General features: G+C 44.6%; 1 protein-coding gene and 1 long non-coding RNA gene across 2 annotated transcripts in view; one reads left to right on the forward strand and one right to left on the reverse strand.

Annotated features, from left to right (window-relative positions):
- VWC2L (von Willebrand factor C domain containing 2 like) overlaps positions 1-21,305 on the forward strand; it is a 132,949-nt gene that overhangs the window by 101,721 nt on the left and 9,923 nt on the right. The gene's annotated exons all lie outside the window — the stretch shown is intronic.
- The window catches only part of LOC123378612, a 31,840-nt gene that overhangs the window by 9,032 nt on the left and 1,503 nt on the right, over positions 1-21,305 (reverse strand). Inside the window, exon 2 of the long non-coding RNA XR_006582673.1 lies at positions 6,231-6,296. This is a non-coding gene — a long non-coding RNA (uncharacterized LOC123378612). The remainder of the gene's footprint in view (positions 1-6,230; positions 6,297-21,305) is intronic.

The raw sequence follows: 21,305 nt of genomic DNA on the forward strand, positions 1-21,305 counted from the left end.
GAGGCTGTCTATAAGCGAGGACTGGCCTGTCTCCCAAGATCTGTGAGAGTGAGGGATCATCTTTAAGGATAGGTTGTAAATCCTTGATGATGCGCTGGAGAGGTTTTAGTTGGGGGCTGTAGGTGATGGCTAGTGGCGTTCTGTTATTTTTTTTTTAGGCCTGTCCTGTAGTAGGTGGCTTCTGGGTACTCTTCTGGCTCTGTCAATCTGTTTTTTCACTTCAGCAGGTGGGTATTGTAGTTTTAAGAATGCTTGATAGAGATCTTGTAGGTGTTTATCTCTGTCCGAGGGATTGGAGCAAATACGGTTGTATCTTAGAGCTTGGCTGTAGACAATGGATCGTGTGGTGTGTCCGGGATGGAAGCTGGAGGCATGTAGGTAAGTATAGCGGTCAGTGGGTTTCCGGTATAGGGTGGTATTTATGTGACCATCGTTTATTAGCACAGTAGTGTCTAGGAAATGGACCGCTTGTGTGGATTGGTCTAGGCTGAGGTTGATGGTGGGATGGAAATTGTTAAAATCACGGTGGAATTCCTCGAGGGTTTCTTTTCCATGAGTCCAGATGATGAAGATGTCATCAATGTAGCGCAAGTAGAGTAGGGGCGTTAGGGAACAAGAGCTAAGGAAGCGTTGTTCTAAGTCAGCCATAAAGATGTTGGCATACTGAGGGGCCATGCGGGTACCCATAGCAGTGCCACTGACTTGAAGATATATATTGTCCCCAAATGTGAAATAGTTGTGGGTGAGGACAAAGTCACAAAGTTCAGCCACCAGGTTAGCCGTGATATTATCGGGGATACTGTTCCTGATGGCTTGTAGTCCATCTTTGTGTGGAATGTTAGTGTAGAGGGCTTCCACATCCATAGTGGCCAGAATGGTGTTTTCTGGAAGATCACCGATGGATTGTAGTTTCCTCAGGAAGTCAGTGGTGTCTCGAAGATAGCTGGGAGTGCTGGTAGCATAGGGCCGGAGGAGAGAGTCCACATAGCCAGACAATCCTGCTGTTAAAGTGCCAATGCTTGAAATGATGGGGCGTCCAGGATTTCCAGGTTTATGGATCTTGGGTAGCAAATAGAATACACCTGGTCGGGGTTCTGGGCATGTGTCTGAATAGATCTGTTCCTGTGCTTTCTCAGGGAGTTTTTTGAGCAGATGGTGTAGTTTCTTTTGGTAATCATTAGTGGGATCAGAGGGTAATGGCTTGTAGAATGTGGAGTTAGAGAGCTGCCTGGCAGCCTCTTGTTCATATTCCGACCTATTCATGATGACGACAGCACCTCCTTTGTCAGCCTGTTTGATTATGATGTCAGAGTTGTTCTTGAGGCTGTTGATGGCGTTGTGTTCAGCACAGCTTAGGTTGTGGGGTAAGTGATGTTGCTTTTCCACAATTTCAGCCCGTGCACGGTGACGGAAGCAATCTATGTAGAAGTCCAGTCTGTTGTTTCGACCCTCAGGAGGAGTCCATGCAGAATCCTTTTTATTATAGCGTTGGTAGGAAGGATTCTGTGGGTTAGTATGTAGTTCAGAGGTGTGTTGGAAGTATTCTTTGAGTCGGAGACGGCGAAAGTAGGATTCTAGGTCACCGCAGAACTGTATCATATTCGTGGATCTGGAAGGACAAAAGGAGAGTCCCCGAGATAGGACAGATTCTTCTGCTGGGCTAAGAGAATAGCAGGAAAGATTAACAATATTGTTGGGTGGGTTAAGGGAGCTACTGTTGTGGCTCCTTGTGCCATGTAGCAGTTTAGACAGTTTAGTGTCCTTTTTCCTTTGTTAGTCTTTAAGGTGCCACAAGTACTCCTGTTCTTTTTGCGGATACAGACTAACACGGCTGCTACTCTGAAACCTGTCATAATGCAAAGCATGTGCTTAATTGCTTTTATAATACACCTTTGCTCATTTCCCCTGCACTCTGCTCACAGACCCATCTCTGCTAGGATCTCTGAGATGTTTCAAACAGCTGCCATTTAAATACGTCAACCTGCCATCAAAATGGCTCCTTACTGCTTCATAGGGATGCACTGAGAAGAGAGCTGGGGGTAGCGGGGTCTGGCCTTTAGATTTGTTTCACTAATATAGCCCGGTAGTTCAATCATAATAGCACAATTATAGCAAATGTTTAGTTAATTAAAAGTGCCTCAACTATGTGGAATCTGGTACAGATGTGGTCTCCTCACCTCAAAAAAGATATTCTAGCACTAGAAAAGGTTCAGAAAAGAGCAACTAAAATGATTAGGGGTGTGGAGAGGGTCCCATACGAGGAAAGATTAAAGAGACTAGGACTCTTCAGCTTGGAAAAGAGAAGACTAAGGAGGGATATGGTAGAGGTATATAAAATCATGAGTGATGTCGAGAAAGTGGATAAGGAAAAGTAATTTACTTATTCCCATAATACAAGAACTAGGGGTCACCAAATGAAATTAATAGGCAGCAGGTTTAAAACAAATAAAAGGAAGTTGTTCTTCACGCAGCGCACAGTCAGCTTGTGGAACTCCTTACCTGAGGAGGTTGTGAAGGCTGGGACTATAACAATGTTTAAAAGGGAACTGGATAAATTCATGGTGGCTAAGTCCATAAATGGCTATTAGCTAGGATGGGTAAGAATGGTGTCCCTAGCCTCTGTTCGTCAGAGGATGGAGATGGATGGCAGGAGAGAGATCACTTGATCATTGCCTGTTAGGTTCACTCCCTCAGGGGCACCTGGCATTGGCCACTGTCGGTAGACAGATACTGGGCTAGATGGACCTTTGGTCTGACCCGGTACGGCCGTTCTTATGTTCTTTAAAAGGCCACTATCAAGGGATTTTTTTTCATAATTTAAAAAAAAAATGTTACACACTGCTTCTCTGTTTACGCCCCCCGCCCCATGAATGCTTGAATGGTATCTGATTGATATTGATGCCACCCGTTCCTTAGTTGTGCTGATACATAGTATTATTTCACGGTTGTCCAGGACTGGGCTTCCTGGCAGTGACTTATGTGTGCTTTGAAAAGCAGCCTTGTCACAGAATTATATAGGCTTTGGCAAACGGGTGGGGGAACAATGTAGGTCAATGCTGGGGCTTGACAGTGTCCCTATAAAAAAAACGTGTGCAATAGAAAATAAATAGTTTGAATTTTAAAAGTTGGCACGCTTCACCAAAGCTACTAGGCTATGACATTAGAGCAGTATGATAGAACTGGATTATAATAATCATCACCTACTGTGAGGTTCACGTTAAGAACATAAGAAATTCCAAACTGCATGTCCTACTGTAGTCATCACTGGCTGATTCGGAAGGTGCAAGAAACCTAGTAGTAGGTAGGTATATGATAACTTAAACATTGGAAATTTTTTTCTTAAACCTTATTAGTTAGAGGTTGACTGAAACATGATAGATTATAGCCCTTCCAAAGCAAAATAATAATAATGTTTTTAAGAGTGGACCGTTAATAATTAATAACTTGGTCTTAATAACGGGTTGTTATTACTATGTAGATGGCTTGATGGATTCAAACGTCATCTGCTCGCGTCATAATAACAATCCTTCTGGGGTCCCTGGATGTCAACTCTGTTCCTGTATTGCCTCTGCATTATTTTTTACCATTGAAGCTTTTTGAGACAAAGAACGTCCCAAGAGAACTTCTCATCAGTCGCAAAAAAATATATATATCTGAAATGGAGTTGGCACAGAGTCATAGCAAGCTAATCGAATGGTTTCTGGCTTGTCTGCCCACATAGCTGTATATATGTATTTTGAAGGAGCGGGGAGGGACCAATATAAATATGTGAGCAACAAATAATTCTCTCCCATATGTGGTGAAATGCTCGTTTTTCAGTCCATTAAGTTCAATCTAATGTATATAGCACATGTCCAGAATCAATGGGATCGTGAAGGTTTCATTTTTAATTTTACTAAGATGAAATGCAACATGCTCCTTGCTAGTGCCAGTATTTATGTAGCAGAGACAACAGGCCCCACAGGAAGCATGAGGCCAAGGTTAAAGCACTTCTAAGTCAAGATGCTATAATATCCAAAGAACCAATTTTCCATTGTATTGCATCTTCTGGTATTTTATTGGCATGAGAGGAATTTGAGAGTAAAAAGGGTGCACTGGGACCTATTTCAGTTGCAGATGTATAATTGTTGTCTTTAAATTTCCCCTAACTTCCACTGGATTCAAGGTTACTGTGCTGGACTATTAAAGTCCTGTAGACATTTGCTAATTTTATAGCTAGCCAAATAATGCAGTGCATGATTGATTTCCTTCCCTCCCCTTTTCCTTTGAAAAAGAAGCACATTTACCATCAGGGTGTGAAGCCCCACAGAGTAGCTCGGCCCACACAGCATCACTAATCTATCCTGAAACACGCTGCTTATACTGGTAATGTCGACAACAATATATTGAAGGAGGGCTGGATGCCTTGATAAGAAGGTAACAACATTTACAAATGGGTTTTATAGCCAGTGTTCGGCCAGCATCATTTACAAGGAAAATGGCAGGCTCCGATTCAGACAAAAATGGCATCAGCGCTGCGCTATCTTAGTTATAAACCAAGGTTTTGCAAAGTGGAAGGGCAAGGAGCTCAGCATCACCTTAGTAGGACTGTAGGTGGAATGGCCACTCATGGATGAGGGGTGGGTTCATAGAGACCATCAGAGAGGGCATAATGTGGGTCAACCAGGGACAAGTCAAGGTAACCAGGTTGATATGGAACCCAAACTTTCCACCACACACACGTCAGGCAGACAGCTGTGACCAGTGCTCCAACCTACAGGCTAGAGTAGAGGCTGTAGGCGGAGGGGTGGCAAAAAAAAGGGTGTATGCTCAGAACTTTCTGAACAGCAGGCCTCTCTATGGCCTCTTACGTTGGACACCCCAAAATTGAGGCACCCAAAGTCCCTAGTTGCTTTTGAAAATCTTGGCTTTAACAGTTGGCTTGAGTTTTGATGTCTCTTCTTGCTAGAGCAACAGGAAGTCTCTCACCCTAGGTTCCCTCCATAGGCATAGGAAAGGGCTCAAACATGTTGAGAAAAGGGAGCAGTAAGGTGGCTTATTGGGCAATAGACACTGTCTGAGGTTAGTAGATGTAGTCTCCTAACATGAGCCATGTTGAGCAAGCCAAATTTGGCCATTGTAAAATGGCTGAGCTGGTGAAGCATTCAGATAGGAGCACGAACACCGTTGGGTTGCTCCTGAGGCGATGCAGGCGACATGTTACACTTGAGTGAGTATGGTCGAAATGGCACCTGCTGAGTGCTCACTCGCTGGACCTTCCAGGGTTGAGCCACTCTGGGAACCAGGCCCAGAGTGTCACAAACTGAGTTTCCAACCCCTCAGCCATCCCACAGCAGTAGCCACTATTGAAAATGTGACCCTTTATGTCCCGGTGATGATCAGCTGCAGTCTCATGTGCCCAGTGCTGAGAGTCACCCAGCCTGTTCTAGGTTGTTTTGTAAATGTGCACTGTACCTGCATCTCAAGCTGGGGTAGTATTTCCTTGCACAGCTGTGGCAGGGCCAGACTCTGAAAGCCAATGGGACTTAGGATCCTAAGTGCCTAGCACTTTTGAAAATGGCACGTAGCCATCTAAGTCACTAGCAATCAAAGGGAACTAGGTGTCTAAATACCTTTCAATATCTGGGCCTTACTGACTTCAGCACCTATCCTGCAAACTCTGGGGCTGGCATCCTGCAAGGTGCTGGCCATTCTGGCCCTCTCCAGCAAAGCACACACTTAACTTTAAACACATATGTGATCCCATTAAAGCTAATGGGGCTACTTGCATGCTTAAAGCTGGTCACAAACTTAAGTGCTTCACTGAAGCAGGCCACATCATTCAGCATTCAGGATCGAGCTCTTGCTTAATTTTATACATTCCAATGGGATGAGTGACACTACAAGTTAAGCAGGTGCTTACTGTCAGTCTGTTTAGTACACATTGGTTCCTTGTCTGCTAGAACAAACAAAGCTGATTTGTTTAAATCTCCTTATACAAGAGAAAATGATTGAATGCATTGCTGGAGGTACAGAGAACACATTCCTATGTGAACTCAATTCTTTCACCTGGAATTAAATGTGTAAGAGTTTCACTGCATGCATAGTCTTGGCACCAATTATTACACGACAGGCATTTATCAGGGTCAGATTATCCTTTTTCGTTATTTGATACATTTTCTGTTGTGTAACAGGATTTATCGGAATTGATGTGTGCAGCAGGTTGATTCGTTACATGTTTTATTACTCACCTGTTCATTTAAGCAGGTTCACCGTATAACTGGGGCTCTTTAGTACTCCGTGTCACGTTTTTTGAGCTGGAATAAAAACAGGCATTGGACTATAATACATCGGCAGAGCTTTTCCATCTCTATGAAGCCCAAGGACATCAAAAGGAGGAAATTACTTTCACTCTCAAGCCAATGCATACAGTGGGATCAATGGTCAGCAATTCTGGGGCTCTGCTGTAGCAGAAGCTGGAGCTGTCACAGCCTCTCTCTTCTCATTAAAGGCTACTAAAGGCTCTGTTAGGAGGAAGCTATCATGTGGGAGCTGGGTTCAGGGAGAGAAAAGAAATTGAGCATTTTAGAAAACAAGAAAGTAGGAAAATGTTCTTTCATACGGCTACAGGGCCTGGGGAACAGACGTAACGGCACGAAAGTTAATGAGGCTCACAGGTACCTCGGATAATATCAGATTTTTAGGGCCAGGTCTGGCATTGATTTCAGTGGGGGCAGGCGTGGACTCTTAAATTCAATAGAAGCAATGCTAAGAATCTTCACCTGAAGAACCTGTTTCTACAGGTCATATGTTAATATTCCATTTTCTACAACTGAATTACTTACAAGCAGAAATGTTACAATATCCTAATGCTTAATTTCTTATATACATTGGTGATAAATAACATATGTCGAGCTGAGACACAAACCTAAAAAAAAACTGTGTCCTGATCAAAATGCTAGGATGTGGATGTAACCCCAGTCGTTTTCTGTAGACTATAGTTATTCTGGTGCATCATATCCATCAAAATGATTAGGGCTGAAAATTCAATATTGATATGATAGATCACATCAAAATATGGACTGAGTTAGATTATTATTAAATTAGTATGTGGCCTCTGAAAATTCCCAAAGAGCAGCAGCTGGTATAAAAATCACATTACTATTGATGCAACATATTATGGTTTGGATTATTATTATTTTTATTAACAGATTTTTCATCCTTCCTCTGCTATGGAAAGCCCATGAGATAAGGTGGATACATAATAGCAAAACAAGAGCTTTATTATGTGGGCTAATGCAGATCATTTACAAGAAGAAGCGGCATTAATAAAGTTCAAGGATTAGCCATTTGCAGGGAACTGTGTTTCATATAACTGATAGGAAAAGCTCACTTTGGGGAGGAAAATGCAGTGTTAAACAAAAGTGATTTGCAAGCAAAATGGTCCGGCCATATATTATAAAACTAATAAAAGTAACAAATATGCAACCATGTAATACAGGGAATTTTTTTTTTTTTACAAGCTTGGTCACAAATCACTTGTGCTTCATTTCTCATGGTTCATGGTGCATATATTATAAACCATCTCACAACAACGTTATATCTTTATATTACTTGGTTTCTTCTGGCAGGTAGTTTATTCAGATTGTTTACTTTCTACAAATAACACATCATATATTTTCCCTTCTCTGTAGTCTTTTTGATTAATAAATCACAGACACTTCACTTTTGAACTGCTAAATGGTAATTTTTTAAAAAATCCCTGGATCTCAGAGCATTTTACAAATGTGGACAACCATTTTTATTCCATTTTACAGATGGGGATATTGAGGAACAAAACACCAGATTTTCAAGTGCTGAGCACTCATGGTTTGGAGCCAGCTTTTCCAAAGAGCGCAGGGCCCAACAACTCCCAGGGAGCCAGGACCAGATTTTTCAAAAGAGCAGAAGACCTTTTCTGAAAAACTGACTACTGATTTGGGCACCAAAATAGGAGCTGAGCTCTTTTGAAAATCTGGCTGAGAGAGTTTAACTGATTTGCCAAAGATCACAACAGCACATTTGTAGCAAAGCTGGGGTAAATAATCACAGCTTCTGACTCATCATCTGGTGGAGTAGGATACAGTAGCTTCTTTTGTTCAAAGAGTACAAGCAACAAGGCGAACCACTCTGAGGCCTGGTCTACACTAGGGGGGGTCGAACTAAGGTACGCAAGTTCAGCTACGCGAATAGCGTAGCTGAACTCGAACTACCTTAGTTCGAACTACTTACCCATCCAGACGCCGCGGAATCGAAGTCCGCGGCTCCCCCGTCGACTCTGCCACCGCCGTTCGCAGTGGTGTAGTTCCGGAGTCGACGGGAGCGCGTTCGGAGTTCGATATATCGCGTCTAGATGAGACGCGATATATCGAACTCCGAGAAGTCGATCGCTACCCGCCGACCCGAGTGGGTAGTATGGACGTACCCTGAGAGTAGTGCCTTTTAGAAGCAATTCTCTTTGACACATCCTAGTCATCCTTGCTTTTCCTCCCCGAGCCCAGGGAAAAGAATGTGATTCAGTATGAGATCAGAGCAGTAGGAAACAGGACTCCTGGGTTCCCTTCCAAGCTCCAATACTAAGTGATACCATGTGATCATGGGCAAGTTACAGTAACCTCCGGGCTGCCATTAGCCGCCTGCTAGTTAGCCACCTTACCAAACTCACAGAGCTTAGTTAATGGCTGAGAAAAGGTCAAAGAAGTGCATAGTATTATGATGCCTATTGTGTACTCGGGTGAGCTATGGGATGTACTGTGAAGGTTGGAATTAAACAGTTAAGATACTCATTGTTTTGGGGTTTGGGGGGTAAAGGAGAGAGCAGGGTGTTGATATCTAAGACTCCTCCATTTTGCCTTGTTTACTTAACTTCATGGGCCATCAAAGGCCCCATTTCCCAGCAACCTTCTGTCTAGACATTGGTCCTTCTCAGTCTGAGCAAGGGCTTCATGACAGCTGCTGTCTTCAGAGCACTTCTAGTTCCTGCTGACTTTTAGGGAACAAAGAACTCAGCAAATGTCCCCCCCCCGCCCCGTTGCTACTACTAGACGCCTCAGCCGCAAGTAGGAGCATGGCTGTGATTCACCTCTTGTCTGGGATATCAATACTGTCTCCGTTCACAACCACCAGCAAATTGTACAAGGAAAGTTATCCTGACCCTATTGCCAGTCACTTTGTGGGCAGCTCTAGAGCAGCCCGTGCTGGGGGCACACAGATCAGGGAAGAACGCACTGTCCTCACTTGCAAACGCTGTGGAGGAAAAGGTTCGGAAGACAAGAGGCCAACGCTTTTTCTCCTTCTCCTCATCACGAGATGGGGAGGAATAGGCCAGGCCTCTTCACTGTGGGAGGGAAGGGTTGGGCTGTGAGAAACCTCCATTTCTTCTCTTTGATACAGGAACCTAACCCTGGTTGTTGGGAGTGGAGCCATCTTCCTTAAGAGAAGGCAGCTTACATGAGCACAACACCTGTTTTGGGCTTGGGGGGGGCGGTATCATGGATGGGGAGAGTCCCAACGAAAGGTCCCTGCTGACTCCCATAGAGAGAGGAGTAGATGGTAGGCAGAAGATATCTGCACACCAGGTGAAAGCACACACACTGTATAAATACTCTTTTCCTCCTCCTTGGGTGCAAGTACATATACTAGGGTGAATACGCCAAGGGAAATACTACGACTTCATATTTATATAGCACTTTTCTGGCCCATCCTTGTACCCTGATACCCACTGAAACCAACAGAAGCTCTGGGTGCTCAGCATGCTGGAAAATCAAGTCTAGCTGGACATCTAAAAAGGGAGACTCCCAAAACCAAAGGCCCCTTTGCTAAAAACCTAAGCGACAACTCAGATGCCCTCATGTCTAGTTCTGGTCTCTAAAAACTAGACTGTGCCACCTTCCAGTAAGATGCATGAGAACAACAGAGAAAACATAGGAACGCAAAGGAGATCTGCTTATACAGGCCAGAAGAGGCTATAGCCGCCTGCTCACAAAACATCCCTTTGAGCAAAGCCTGGCAGCCACATCCCGCCCCAGGTGGGTAATTTTTTTAAACGAAATGTCACACCAGTAACAGACGTTAAATGTTCCCTTAAGGCATTCTGCTCAACATTTATAATCACTTAATAAACACAAGAAAAATTGCACAGTACAGCCCTACATAATCTATGTGCAATGATCCTCGGTGACAATGTGTAAGTGACCAAATCCCTTTTCAGATCTAATGATATTTTGCTCTAGTAGGCTAGTGATATATTTCACATGGCAAAAAAAGAAAAAAAGCACTCATGCATAAAATTAATACAGTAAGCGCTGAAGACATAAAGCTTTCACACAGTGATTTATTTGGAAGTGAGAGTGACTAACTTGTAATTCAAGTTCTCCCAGTGCCTTAGCCTCCGTAGATTCTTGGGTCACCTATGTTTTGTGTGCCAGACTTGGGAGGTTTCTGAAGCATATAAAATATCAAGCAACTAGTTATGGAGCCCGCTTTGGTCATGTGCATTGAAGATAGAGAAGATAACAACCATGAGGTCGTTGTAAAGGGTCACATTCTTCCATGGTTTCAAGAGCTGCCTGAGAAAATTGCAACAAATAAGCTATTGCCTTTATTCTTCCATTTGAAAACAGGTCACCAAATTATCAAATGTATTCAGTCTTTGCAATTATTTGGGACTTGTTTCCGGATGAAATTCAGGCAAAACAAGGACCATGCCCCACTTAAATACCACTTGCCCAAGCCTCTTAGGGGAGTCATCTGACAAAACTTAATTGACAACATCTGCAATGGGCCCCGAACGTTGTGCTGTGGTGCCTGGTTTTAATGGCTGTTATCTGATTGGATGACTCATGTAACTAACCAACACGGTGCACAGGACAAACTGTGACTGGTGGAACTGAAAAGCTGTTTGGGGCATGGGCTGCCTTGTGTTCTACATCTGAAAGGGGCCAGAGGCAATGGGATCTTGGCCCATTATTAAAGCTCCCATGTGCTATGTTACTACAATTCATATAATTGATAGTCTTGCCTCTCTTCTCGTTAAAGCTCTCAGAGCTGAATCCTGTTGTGAAACTTCCTAGGACTACGACTGCATAAAATATTGTTTATCTTTTTTCTGATGCTCTGCGGTATTACCATGAATCATTAACAGTAAGCTGCAACAGTCAAAACAAAGGAACAGAATACATTGTGAGGTACGTTAGCCTGGATTCTTTTTTTTAATTGTTACGGGAATTACAGTCACCCTAACCGAGATGGAGGAGCCCATCCTGAAAAGCACTGTCAGACCACATAGAAAGAGACAATCCCTGCCCTGGAGAGTTTACAAACAGACAAAGTCTAGCAGGCGAAACAGAGGCAAAGAGACATGCCCAAGGTCATACAAGAGGCCAGTGACAGAGTTGGGAATAGAACTTAAGCCATATGACATGTCCTGCCCACTAGACCCTAGCTAGTCATGTAGGGCAGAATGTATCACCCACTACAGAGATCCAGTGCTTGGGCTTTGCATCCCATCAAGACATATTTTGAGGCTTTAAATGGGATTTAAGCAGTGCATACACTTTGTGTTGGCCTCTGCACTGTGAGAATTTTACCCACAGTCTGCTCCTGGTCCGGTTGAAGTCATCAGTAAAACTCCCATTGACGTAACAGTGCAAGACCAGGGTGTAATTCACAAAAAATCAGTCATTTGCAAGGTGTCTCCTAGTCATTAGTGAGGCTCATCCAGAGGCTCTGTGAGTGGGGGAGGACAAAAGAGAAATGCCTTTTGTTTCTTTCATGGCACGCATTGTTAATACAAGGCGTGTGTCACACTGCGTTGTGAACATTATAATGCCTTTGGTCCCATGTCTCTATTTTCATAACAACATTTGTCATGAAGAGTGGCTTCATTTTATGACGTTTTCCATTCTTATTTATGTTTATTTGTTTGTTTTTGTCATAGGAATGGTGTGTTCGAACGTTAATGTCTCCTACTGTTACTGCTCATTGGGTGTATTATGGAGGTATGCGGCACTGCTCTTGACCTTTTCAGTATGCTGTGTGCAACTCTTATTAATGCAGGGATCAGAAATCAAAACCAAAGGTGATCTTCTTCTAAAGGAAAATGCGAGGTTACTCCTCTCTGCCCCATCCCTAATAGTGGGAGAGGCACTTTGAGGGTCATACGGTAAAATTATCAGGCTGAAGGAAATATGGACAGGATGGGAGACGACCTGGAGGAGTAGAAGAGAAGGATAAAAGACAAGGGAAGGAGAAATATGACATACAAAAAAAGGAGTGATGGACAGGATAGGAAGAGAATAAAGAGTTCTTTTTCAATGTCTTGTCATATATTTGAATGACACTGGGGTTGTTTTTCAAATCTGTTATTTTATCCATCACATCTACCCTATGTTATATTAAATAATATACCCACAAAATGTGCAGGAACTAAATAAATGCCATATAAATTAACACAATCATTTCATGAGCAAACCATTCCAGATAGGTGGTATTGCTCGAATCTTGGGAATTACCAGCTGATGACGTACAACTGGGAGTACTTTATTCCTCCATCACCAGCACATAGAAGAGGTTACTAGATGAAATAGATATTACACACCCAACTGTGCAGAGGTACAAAGTGCTACTGTGCTGCTTCTCTGAAATCTGCTGCTGTGGGGATGAAATTCAAGAACATGCTGTGGGATTCACCAGGTCATGAGCCACACATCTTTCAAGCAGAAAAATAATGATCATTACAGTATAATAAGTTCCAGAAGCTAAAAATCAAACTTTAACTCTCCAGTAACTGTTGGGTTACGGACTTTTGGATACCTGACATAAGGAAGGATATGAATGTTATCGAATGATTTCTTTGTTGGTAAACTGCTCCAAAGAGCATTGGCCTGCTAAACCCAGGGTTGTGAGTTTAATCCTTGAGGGGGCCACTTAGGGATCTGGGGCAAAATCAGTCCTTGGTCCTGCTAGTGAAGGAAGGGGGATGGACTCAATGACCTTTCGGGGTCCCTTCCATCTCTATGAGATAGGTAAATATATTTTTTTTATTTTAAAGATCATTGTTAGATTACGGGCAATTGAAAAATATAGATTGAGGAATCATTAAGGTAGAATTAAAGTGCCAAGTAATTTTTTATGTGAACACGCCATCCCTAATATGGCAAAGTACTTAAGCATGTGCTTAGTGTTAAGCAACATTGGGGTAGCAGGGACATTGCATTCAACACCTTCCAGAATGAAGCCTTAAGCACTGATAAAGCTATATAGTGCTACACTAGCTTAATTAGCCTGTAGATGCTAATATTCCTGACCTTTCACACTTCTGTGGGTTTGAAGTCTGGGAGTTGGATTAGGGCACATCTCAGATTTGGTGAATCATAAATACAAAGCCCAATACAGTGAGCCACTGATGAGAGCAAACAACTTTTCATGAAATGTACTAAAAGACCACATCAAATTATACACAGTTCTGGTACATTGTCTCGGTGGCTTGGTGGGTGTGGCCATTCGCATAATAGGTTTTAAATCCATTATATCAGTGCAGGGCCACCCGGGGGAGAGGGAGGGGGGGCCAAGGGGGGCAATTCGCCCCAGGCCCTGGGCCCTGCAGGGGCCCCCATGAGAATATAGTATCCTAGAGTATTGAAACTTTTTCTTATGGAAGGAGTCCCCGAAACTGCTTTGCCCCAGGCCCGCTGAATCCTCTGGGTGGCCCTGTATCAGTGGTTCTCAGACAGGGATATGCATACCCTGGGGGGTACGCAGAGCTCTTCCAGGGGATACAGCAACTCAGCTAGATATTTGCCTAGTTTTACAACAGGCTACCAGGGCCAGCTCCAGGTTTTTTGCAACCCCAAGCAAAAGCAAAAAAAAAGAAAAAAAAAGAAAAGGCCGAAGTGCCGCTCCTTGAAAAGAGCCGCCCCAAGCACATGCTTGGGATGCTGGTGCCTAGAGCCAGCCCTGCAGGCTACCTAAATAGCACTTTCGAAGTCAGTACAGCCTAAAATTTCACGTAATTACTTGTTTATACTGCTCTATATACTGAAATGTAAGTACAAGAGTAATATTCCAATTTATTTATTTTACAATTATATGAACGTAAGCAAATGTTCAGTAATAGTGGGGTTGTGACACTTTTATATTGGTATATCTGATTTTGTAAGCAAGTCATTTTTAAATTAGGTGAAACGCAAGACCAATCAGACTCCTGAAAGGGGTACAGTAGTCTGGAAAGATTGAGAGCCACAGTATTATATCATTTTGCCCGACCTTCCGTACAACGTAGGCCATAGAATGGGGTGGGAAAAGCTATGTTATTTCTTCTGGGGTTGTCTTCTCTTCAACATACTGGGAATGTAACTGGGATACACTTAAATGGGTGAAATCACTGCTTCTCATGGGATCCAGGACCTATGTGAGCTAGAAAGTCATTCCCAGTGGGATCTATGCCAGGGAGACATGAAATCTCAAAGATCTACACAATAGACGTTTTTATTGTTGAGACTAGTGTCTCAGAAAGCAGAGACCACACTACTTAAGGTGTAGTGAATGAATCAAGCTTCATCCACAATATTTAATCAGAGCAACATTAATAGCACAAACGCATCTCAGATACAGGATTTCAAGAGCTTCATGCCCTTTTCAGTCCTCATGAATTTACAGAAATTGGTTGTCTTGAACTAACAAATAAAAAAAGAACTAATGGATTTACATTAACCTTTTGGTAGTAGATTTCCTGATACTAGCTACTAATGCAAAAATCCATTAGTCGGCATTGTCTGGAAATCAGGACATGAAGTATCATAATGTGGAGAATTAGTCTGATGCAGAAGTGTTGCCCCAAGGAAAGGTGTTTGGAGGAGAAAGTGGAATAAAGAAAATCTGCACAGGTTTAGTTCAGCACAGTGTTACTGTCTGGAAGGTCCTCAGAACTGAGGCTTTTGAAAAAGAGCCACTCTTATTTAGTGCCCCACAAATAATATGTCTCTTCAGCCCATATAAATGGCCATTTTCCTAAGTATTTGAGTGCTTCACTGTACAACTTTAATGTTAATTTAACTTAGGGTTTTTTAATGTAAAGGATTCATCCATACAGTGAACTAGTTGGACAAGTTTTATTCAATATCTTCATTAACGATCTGGAGGATGGTGTGGACTGCACCCTTAGCAAGTTTGCAGATGACACTAAACTGGGAGGAGTGGTTGATACGCTGGAGGGTAGGGCTAGGATACAGAGGGATCTAGACAAATTAGAGGATTGGTCCAAAAGAAATATGATGAGCTTCAACAAGGACAAGTGCAGAGTCCTGCACTTAGGACGGAAGAATCCCATGCACTGCTACAGACTAGGGACCGAATGGCTGGGCAGCAGTTCTGCAGAAAAGGACCTAGGGGTTACGGTGGACGAAAAGCTGAATATGAGTCAACAGTGTGCCCTTGTTGCCAAGAAGGCTAATGGCATTTTGGGTTGTATAAGTAGGGGCATTTCCAGCTGATCGAGGGATGTGATCATTCCCCTCTACTCAGCACTGGTGAGGCCTCATTTGGAGTACTGTGTCCAGTTTTGGGCCCCACACTACAAGAAGGATGTGGATAAATTGGAGAGAGTCCAGCGGAGGGCAACAAAAATGATTAGGGGGCTGGAGCACATGACTTATGAGGAGAGGCTGAGGGAACTGGGATTGTTTAGTCTGCAGAAGAGAAGAATGAGGGGGGTTTGATAGCTGCTTTCAACTACCTGAAAGGGGGTTCCAAAGAGGATGGATCTAGACTGTTCTCAGTGGTAGAAGATGACAGAACAAGGAGTAATGGTCTCAAGTTGCAGAGGGGGAGGTTTAGGTTGGATATTAGGAAAAACTTTTTCACTAGTAGGGTGGTGAAGAACTGGAATGGGTTACCTAGGGAGATAGTGGAATCTCCTTCCTTAGAGGTTTTTAAGGTCAGGCTTGACAAAGCCCTGGCTGGGATGATTTAGTTGGGTTTGGTCCTGCTTTGAGCAGGGGGTTGGACTAGATGACCTCCTGAGGTCCCTTCCAACCCTGAGATTCTATGATAAGTGTATTTTCCCCCATTGGTAGGAATTGTATAGGATTCCCTTTGGTGAAGACCAATCACTTCATGAAGGTCCTGTGTCAACTATCTCTCATCATTTTCACGTCGATCTGTTTATAATGCAGTTTTTTAACATGCTAAGGTTAATATCAGCTAAGGCACGTGCATGTGTGAGAGAAGCAGAGTGCCCATCATCGGCTTTTAAGTTTGTGAATATGGAGCACATCCTATGGGCTAATTATATACACTGTGTTCTGTACTGTGCTCAGATGCATTTCACTTAAGAGATCAAATATTTTTTAAAAATGTAAAAAGATTTATCGCCCTGCAGGACTGAAAGGAAATTGTGATTTAGCCTCATAAGTAATGATAGTTTTAGGAAGAAGATTGTTGGCAAACGAGGACAAAATATAGCTTAATTGTCCATCTGGAATCCATTTGGAACATCGCAGTATGAACTCTGTGAATCTAATTCTTCATAATACCACACACCCAGGGCGACATTTGCCAGTCTGAGCACAGGACTGGGGAAGAGGGGCCAAGGACCGAATGGGAGAAAAGATGGTGCAGTTAGGCTCAGGCAATCCAGGTTCAATTCCTAGCTCTGCCACAGCCTGCTGGTGTGACCTTAAGCATTTCACTGACTCTCTCTGAGCCTCAGATCCTTGGCTATAACATCAGGAGAACAGTGCTACCTGTTTCTTGTCTAGTCACACAGTGAAATCTTCAGGGTAGGGAGGGGCTCCTACCATGTGTACGTACAACCCTTTGCACAGTTGGAGCTGGGCAGAAATTCCCAGCAAGAACGTTTGAGATTTTGAAAATGTTTCCCGTTCTGACTCAGGATGCAATCGCCACATTTTTGTGAACCAAAAATACCCCCCAGATTTTTTGGCTCAGATCAGTAAAAAAGGCTGTTTCAATCATTTCAAACCAGTTCCATTCTGACCTTTTCATTTTTTAAATATGTTTGTTATAGCTTCATTTCATTGTGGAAGGAAAAAGTGGGTTGGAACTGAAAAACGGGAACGTGTCCAAAGACCCCCATTTCGACACTTTTTTACTTCCATTTTTCTTCCCCCCATAGAGGAACTTTGTCAAAACCCTTTCCCGCAAAGAGCTTTGGATTCCACACACCTTCATTTTCCAATGCAAAAAAAGAAAAGAAGAGGTTTAGTCAAAAAATTCGCCATCAGCTCTAAATACAACAGAGCCTTGCACTTCTTGGCTGCTTGGGCTGTGGTCAGACCACCAGTAGGAGGTTTTATGTCACCTTTGCAGCTTCTTTCTCTTGGGGCCTTTTGAGAGGTACCAGTCACCTGGGTACTGAGATGTTAGTAAACATGATGATAATAATTTGACATGGACTCTTCTCCTGCCATCCTGAGGTTCAGCCATTTAAACATGGAGGCTCTCTCTTGCCTTCTCTCCTTCTTCTGCTCTCTCTTGCGCCTCGCTCTTATATTCACTCCCCGCCACCAGCGAAGGTGCCCATTGAGACTGAAATGCTTATTGCTCCCTGAAGGTTACAGCTCCACTCCAAGAGGCTGATCCCGAAGCCTATATTTAGTGCGAGTACCAGGGGTATGTTACCTGAGTAAGCATGAGGGAAGGCCTGCAAATTTTAGGGACTATGCCTTGTGAATGACATGTGGCATGACCTTCGATTCCTGAGAAGCTGGGAGTTGTTTGAAGCTGACACTTTATTATATGCAGAGATTCTGGGTTATATTTTCAGAACGGTTAACCCAGGCACAACCTGCTCCTGGGGCTGGATGACAAGCACTAGCAGCAGCTTTCGCTGCCCTGCCGCAGGCGCGCACCAGCCAATGGCTCTGTGAGGGGCTGCAGGCTGGTCCCGTTATACGGAGAGCTTGCCATAACCAGCTCTTTCAGAAAGGTGCTTTGAGAACCAAGTTGCTTCATGGCTCTAACATCAGCGGCACTAATGAGGCTCCGTGCTGACACAATTGGTGCCCTGAGCCAAACTGATGAGGAAATAAAAGCAAGAATAATGGGATTTTCATGGGCTCACAAACACGTAATTTGGTGGATTACAACGATAATGGATACAATTTGCAAAATGCAAATTGCTTTCAATCAAATACTGCTCCCGCTCCTCTCGCCACCTCCCACGAAGGCTGCTGAGGAGGGGTTCGAGCGCTCAACATGAATCGAGTTCCATGTTTACTGCCTATGGGTCTTCTGGCTGAGATCATAAAGTTGAGGCCCCTTCTGCTTGTGTGTGGGCATTAAAGCTTGGATCAGAAGAGCAGGGGTTTGCGCTAGTGTAATTGGCCAGAATTTCTCTATCCCCTCCCCCACTGCGCACTGGTTGGCTGCCACCCCAGATGCAGGTCAGTGGCATTATACACTCACTAAGGCCGCTTCACACCCCTCTAGGGTGACCAGATGTCCCGATTTTATAGGGACAGTCCCGATTTTGGGGTCTTTTCCTTATATAGGCTCCTTTTACCTCCCACCCCCTATCCTGATTTTTCACACTTGCTGTCTGGTCACCCTACACCCCTCTGGCAGTGAAAAGGGCCTTAAAGTGGTGTGACTGTGGTTCAGACCCACTTTAAAAGCCCCTTTATTGCCACAGGAGTGCAAAGCAGCCGTAGTATAAATGAGAGCTCAGGCTAGACCTACATATGTTCTATACAGTGCATCTGACCTACTATCATGTTCGCTGATACACTCCGACGGCTTAGCAAGGCAGCCATAAATCCATCTTAACTGGCTGGTCAGGCCAGCTACACGTCGGGTTTGCCTTGCCAGCGTGGTGCAAAGCAGTCAGAACGTGACCCACATGCCAGGAGGGCTGCTCAGCTCCCCATTGACTTCCTGGTGCCCCACGAAAGCACAAGAGTGAAGCGCAATGCAAGGCCAGGGCCCCTGTTTGCAGCACTCTTTGGGATGAAAGGAGGTGTACAGAGGTAAGCCAGCGTCATATTATGGGACAAGGACTCAAGCATGTAGTGCCTCTTTCAAGCCCATCCCGTAGCGCCACATGTGCCGTGGTAAGTGTGACCCACTTGCACCATGGAAGCATTTGTGTCTCAGACACATGCTCCGGTAGAACTCCCGCCTCTGGCTGGACGCTCCCCAGGCTGTGGGGTTTGGAGCCCACCTCACTGGACCCCATGTGCCTTTTAAGTCTCTTGAGTCAGAACGCAGTCCAGGCACTGCCTCCAGCTGGGAGCTCTAGACACACTCTTGGGGTGTGGCTCCTCTGTCTAGGAGCCCTGTCTGAGAAGTGAAACCACAAGTCCAACTGTCTAGTCCCTAATGTGAACCAGAACCGGAGTCAACGGTCTGAGGTTTCCAACTGCGGTATCAGGGAATGGTTATAGGGACCTGCTCCAACCTGTATGCCAGCACCACCACCACACCAATCTATCCACTGTCTGGAGGAGGCAGAAGAGTCTCCACGAGATATGGAATGGTCACAGTTGGCCTTATACAACCTTTTCCTTGGGGCACTCGATGGGGAATGGCTCCGCTGTCTCTTTGGAGAAGTGCCAGGTCCAGAGTGCAAAACAGCAGAACTCTCAGCACCTCCTGTCTGACGTAGGCCTTGGTGTCGAAGCAGGACGCATGGTCTGTTGGAGGAGGTCTGCTTTAGGCGAAGATCCCTAGCCACCTGAGTTTCATGAACAATGTGCAAATCGAACACTGCTCTTTGCCATGAGCCTTGCCCAAGCACAGGAAGCACCGCATGTGGGGAATGCTGGGAATCACTTCCCCCCACCCACACACAAAAGACAATGCTTACAGCCTGGTGAGGGCATCCCCAGGGAAATACGCAACTAATCCTAAATCTAACTAACACTAGGGCACTAACTATATACAACTAGAAAAAATCACTGAGAGATGGAGGATTGTGAGATTAATCTACATCGAGCCCCGACTCCAGCCACAGGTGGTAAGGAGGAACTGAGTGGGGTCAAGGCAGCGCTGCCTCATACAGCCAGGGAGGGCTGATAGCCATGAAGCATGAACTCCACCCATCTACGACTACTGCTATGCAAGATTCTCCTGCTCCAGTGTGCTGGGCACGCACACACCTAAGTGGAATACATGGCCACATCTACTCAAAGAAGAATCAGGGATTGCAATCCCATATTTTCATGTAAAACACAAAGTTTGACTTGGAAAATACTTTGAGCACCCGAGTAATGTGTTGGGGGTTGGGGGAAATGAAACAATTACCCGTTAAACATCAGCATACCGGCTCTGTTCTCATGTGGTGCTCCCATCTATTTCAATGGGAGATGAGAATGCTCAGGACCGTGCAGTATCACTCCTAATATTTAGACCAGAAGACTCAACATTCTAGAAGAACACCTTCAAAGGGGCAATCCAACACTTGCCGCTGTCAACTGGAGCCTTTCCATTTGCTTCACTGAGCACTGGATTTCACCTTAAGGGCTGACTTTTCAAGTGCTTGGTACCCATAACGCTGGGGCAACTTTTCCAAAGAGCTTAAGATCCCACTGACAGGGATGGCTCTATGTATTTTGCCATCCCAAGCACAGCAATCAGGCGGCTTTCGGCGGCATGCCTGAGGGAGGTCCGCTGGTAACGCGGATTCGGCGGCATGCCTGTGGGAGGTCCGCGGGTCCTGCACCTTCGACGTACCCACCGCCGAATTGCCACCAAAGCCGTGGGACCAGCAGATCTCCCGCAGGCATGCCGTCGAAGGCAGCCTGACTGCTGCCCTCACGGCAACCGGCAGGCCGCCCCCCACGGCCTGCTGCCCCAGGCACGCGCTTGGTGCACTGGTGCCTAAAGCCGCCCCTGCCCACTGAGTCACCAAAACAAGTGGCCAGATTTTCCAAAGAGTCCAGAACATGAAATTCTGGCCCTTAATTAGGGGTCTAAATTGGTGCTGGGCTCTTTGGAAAATCGGGTCTGCGTCCAAGAGCCTGACCGGGGTTTATTTGGTCAGGAAGTTTCCTGGGTTTCTCACTGTGCAAGTTAAGACATCTTTCACCAAGCAATTTCTCTACAAATGCATGACCCAGTCTTTGCCGGGTCTGGAAATGGTCTTCCATGGCAGGCCATCATTAGAAAACAATGGCTCAGTGTGATTTCATGCCTGACTGGTTTTACTGCTTTGTGTTTGACAAGTGTGTTAAAAGCAAAGAATTGGGAATCTGATGGCTTGGGGGTGGGAGGGTGGACGACCCTCCTAGCCTTTACGTGTAGCCTCCTCGCTACAGTTAAATTAAATT

Source organism: Mauremys mutica, chromosome 10 (assembly GCF_020497125.1).
Source record: "Mauremys mutica isolate MM-2020 ecotype Southern chromosome 10, ASM2049712v1, whole genome shotgun sequence".
In the NCBI taxonomy this organism is placed as follows: Eukaryota; Metazoa; Chordata; order Testudines; family Geoemydidae; genus Mauremys; species Mauremys mutica.